Consider the following 4898-nt stretch of genomic DNA (forward strand, 5'->3'; position numbering starts at 1 on the left):
TGCAGAGTCTCCTGCAGTCGCCTAAAAAGTCGCCTAAGTGGGACAGGCCTGTAACATTGTTTCTATGTTCACACAGCCCTTATAATCTCATGGGCAATAAGTTTGTGCACAGGACCTGCACTGGGCCTCCACTGAATCCCCCCCACGACCGTCGCAGGTGGTGGGGGAGACGATAAACAAATTACTGTGAGGAGGGGAGAGAGGAGTTTGTGAGTGATGGTGGTGCAGGAAGTGGCATCACCATCCAGGCCATGGCATTGACTGACAGGGGAAAAGACCAATCTGCTTTGCGCTGACTGAAGAAATCTGCGCACGCGCGTCTTTAAAGATTTTAAACCTGGATAACTTTTACCATGATGGACTGGATTAAGTTTTAACACTAGAAGGAAAAAAATGGCTTGAAGATAAAGTCATGGAGTGAGAGTCATTGGATAGTTATACCAAAGAATAAGCGATGCAATTAGAAGCTGAATAACCATTTTCAACATAATATATAGTCCCTAAATTATTATTTTCATTCAAATGCGGATGAGCGGAAGTACAATTGTAGCTGTAAATAGCTGTGAGGGGTGTGGAAGAGGGGCCAACGCTCTGTGTGCTGCCTGAGATCTAAGGGTCAAAGTTTAGCACTTGAAAATGAACACAGAGGCTTAAAAAGTGTTTGGTTCAAATAATTATTTTGTGAGCATTTTAGTTCGTTTTTGTCAAAATCAAAATGCAAACAGTCTGAATGTGAGCCCAAACATGGCAGAATGTAAAAGTGTTCATTAGACCTGATTTATTTAGTTACCTCCCCTAACGAACAAAAACATTTTGGTCAGCGAGTTGTTTTTTAAGGAGAACTAGACTAAGTGGGACACATTGGGAGTCACACGGGAGGCCAGGTTCCCCAATGCAACCCATTCCCCAATGCAATATTCCACCATATAACCATATAACCATATAACAATTACAGCATGGAAACAGGCCATCTCGGCCCTACAAGTCCGTGCCGAACAACTTTTTTCCCTTAGTCCCACCTGCCTGCACTCATACCATAACCCTCCATTCCCTTCTCATCCATATGCCTATCCAATTTATTTTTAAATGATACCAACGAACCTGCCGCCACCACTTCCACTGGAAGCTCATTCCACACCGCTACCACTCTCTGAGTAAAGAAGTTCCCCCTCATGTTACCCCTAAACTTCTGTCCCTTAATTCTGAAGTAATGTCCTCTTGTTTGAATCTTCCCTATTCTCAAAGGGAAAAGCTTGATCACATCAACTCTGTCTATCCCTCTCATCATTTTAAAGACCTCTATCAAGTCCCCCCTTAACCTTCTGCGCTCCAGAGAATAAAGACCTAACTTATTCAACCTATCTCTGGTGTGGAAGAGGGGGTGGTGTGGGGGAGGGGGTTGGGGTTGTGGTGGAGGGGGGTTGTGTGGGGGGTTGTGTGGGGGGTTGTGTGGGGGAGGGGTGGGGTGGTGTGGGGAGGGGGTGGTGTGGTGTAGGGGTGTTGGGGGTAGGGGGAGGAACGGGGGAGGAGTAAATGGGGGTTTGGGCCAGAGGGGGGTGTGTGGGGAGAGGGAGGGGAGAAGGGGGAAAGGGGGAGAGGGGGTGTGGGGAGGAGGAGGGGAGGGGGTGTGTGGGGAGGAGGGACTACACTCAGCGGCCACCGGCCGCGGCACCACACAGCACCTCCCAGCTCCACACAGCGGCTTTCCTGACCACCCTTGCGGACTGAATTAGCGTGGCTTGTTTACTCAGCACCGCCTCCAGGGATTTATTCTCCAGCGGGTGCCGGCAGGGGCGTTACCTTCATGGTGACTGACAGGCGAGAAGACCAAACTGCTGATCACACCATTTTTTAAACCTTCGTAACTTTTCTCATATTTCACCGATCGGGAACAAAACTTGGTGCCTTGGAGTAGAGGAGAACGGTGAGTAAAGTGGCGAAAAAATCCTAGCAATATAGGGTAGCGTTTTTGCTCAAATTTTATTAAAGCGCAGATGAGATGAGAGTTTTAAGGTGGCCAAGATGAGAGTTTTAATAATAGTATAGATTGTAGAGGCAATGGAGATAGGGAAGTGGCAGAATACAAAGAGTAAAGTCAGCATAGAGTAAGTAAGCCGAAGGTCTAGTTTCAATGGTTTAATGCTACTTTATTTGTCACATGTACCGAGGTACAGTGAAATCCAATTTTGTATACAGTTCAGTACAGGTATCACTATAGATATCTACTTAGATACTTGTATCTAAGATGTATCTCGCTTCTCGGCCTTTTGGCTAAGATCATGGGTAGTATCTGTTCTTATCAGTTTAGATAAGCATCTCAGATACAGTGCAAGTATACAGTAGTAGTACTCAGTCAGTATATAGAATCACAAGTTTTTGACTGCATTTTCAAGTCTCTGGTGGTTTAAGTGAACGGGCCTTGAATGCATAATGCAATGACACTATCTTGGAGAGCCTGGAAAAGGACAAGATCCATTTTTATAGAGAAATATAAAATTACAAAAGGACTGGACAAGCTAGATACAAGAAAAAATGTTCCTGATGTTGGGGGAGTCCAGAACCAGGGGCCACAGTCTAAGAATAAAGGGAGGCCATTTAAAACTGAGATGGGGAAAAAACATTTTCACCCAGAGAGATGTGAATTTGTGGAATTCTCTGCCACAGAAGGCAGAGGAGGCCAATTCACTGGATGAATTTAAAAGAGAGTTAGATAGAGCTCTTGGGGCTAGCGGAATCAAGGGGTAAGTGGAGAAGGCAGGCACGGTTTACTGACTGTGTTTGATCAGCCATGATCACAATGAATGACGGTGCTAGCTCGAAGGGCCAAATGGACTCCTCCTGCACCTATTTTCTATGTTTCTATTGTAGGGGTTTTGTTTTTCCCTTTACTCCACAAAAGGATTCCCCTAGGTTCTAGACCTCGGAATTATGGTGGGATATGATAAAAGGTTGAATTGACCAGAGTGTGCCGATGAGAGAAAACAGAAACCAAGATGGACTCAAAGCAAGTCTAAAATTTACAGGCTTTATTAAACAATGAGAAATCGAATCTCACCAACACTACACAATGCGTGGCTAAACTTATGCTTTAAACTAAAACTATGGACGAAAACTATCGGGCACGTCGTAAAACTTACTTTAACACAAGTTACTTGCAAGCATACTCCCCCTTGACCTTTCTCCCCTCAACCTCCTATTTCGGGAAATTCACCAGGTCACCAGGATACTCACAGCGAAGTCGATGCAGGCCCACGAGCTGTCCAGCAGAGCAGGAAGAGCAGGAAGAGAGAGAGAGTTCTGGCTTGACTTCGACTTTTATACCTGAGCTTCCTTTGAAACCCCCAGGTGGTCCTCTGGATAAAAGGGGTTCTTTTGATGTTTCCCAGTTTCGATCTGGCATGAACAATAGGCTTCCGATGATAAGGGGTTTGCTGATGTCATGATCCCTCAGCCTGATCGTTATCATCCCCGATGGTGATTGTGCTTGTGCTGGCCTGTTTACCACCGTCTGCTGAAGCTTGGTTCCTCCCTTTGTGTATCCAAGAGAATCTCGTTATCTCCGTCTCAGCCTTCCCTGTTCACACCGTTGTGTGATGTCCAAGTCCACAGGCCAGACGGGTTTGATTCTTGATGTGTATTGGAGGGGGTTTTTTCCGTTGCAGCCAGCAAATTTGTCTTTTAAGATATCCATGTGCTTATTCAATTTCTTCCATAATTTTGGAGGATTTGCCCAAATAACTTACATGCCCCTACGACACGTCCAGGCTCGCACGGACCGTGTCGATTGACAAAGTTAGTGGGCAATCCTCCAGCCTCAAGAGCTGTAAACACTCCTGGTGAGAAGGTGAAATTATGTACCCCGAAAGCCCCCTTAATCGCTAAACTAGGCCCTCGAAGCACATTAACTTACACTATACACATTTTACTTTACATCAATCCCACAAACCATACAGTACCCTCACGACCATTCCCTGAAAATGCAGGGATTACAACTTATGTACAAAAACTATTGCACTAGAGTACAGACATTTTACAGTGATGGGGTGTCGTTATGGTGACGTCGGGCGGCTCGATTTACCAGCTGTTGTAATTTGGCCATCCTCCTCCGCCTTTTAAATTTGCAATTAATGCATAGCAAATACACCACAATTATCATCTGGCAGATGATCAGAACATGGGACACGATGCGGACCCATGCTGGTACTATGATCCAGGACTCCAGGTCCCACCAACTTGGAGACTTGATCTCTTCGATCTCCCTGGCGATATCCAGAGTCTTTTGTTCCAGGGAGAAGAAGTGTTTGTGCGACAACTCGACCGCCACCAGCAACTCTTTTAATTTTTCATTCACTGGGGGAATATCATACCCAAAATGGGCAACATAGTCAAATAAGTCAGTTACATTTTCTCGTACCGAGAGGTGAACCGAAGAAGGTTCCGGGATGGGTAATATTCGCTGCTGTGCCACATGGACTTCTGCCCTGGGTTTAAAGCAGAAGCTGCTGTGCGGTATCGGGCACCACAGCTGTGATCCGTGCTGATACCGCTGGGCACTTGTGGTGACACAGTACGTCCCACTGCCTATATACGCCACCTGTGGAGGGACATGGTCTGCCGCCATCGCCTCCATGGTGCAGTTTATAGGCTGTGCCCCAACAGTCCTGAACCCACACTGAGGCCTAGCCTCAGCGCCCATGTGCTGGGGACACAGGATTACCTGTGCTCCCCGGCTCCGACAACCCAAAAGGTCAATGCCTGTCACAGCTTGCTCCCTCACTATGACATAGGGCGGGACCTTCCCGTAGCGAATATGCACCCCCCCACGAACAACTCCCACGTTCTCCACTCGGTACAGAGGAGCTGGTCGTGCCGAGGTTCCCATTACCGGGATTCGTACG

General features: G+C 46.8%; 1 pseudogene; it reads left to right on the forward strand.

Moving 5' to 3' along the window:
- Nucleotides 1-2251: 2251 nt before the first annotated feature.
- LOC116972687 lies at nt 2252-2378 on the forward strand (annotated as a pseudogene).
- The last annotated feature ends 2520 nt before the right edge of the window (nt 2379-4898 follow it).

The sequence above is a fragment of the Amblyraja radiata genome, chromosome 4, assembly GCF_010909765.2.
Source record: "Amblyraja radiata isolate CabotCenter1 chromosome 4, sAmbRad1.1.pri, whole genome shotgun sequence".
NCBI classification, from domain to species: Eukaryota; Metazoa; Chordata; class Chondrichthyes; order Rajiformes; family Rajidae; genus Amblyraja; species Amblyraja radiata.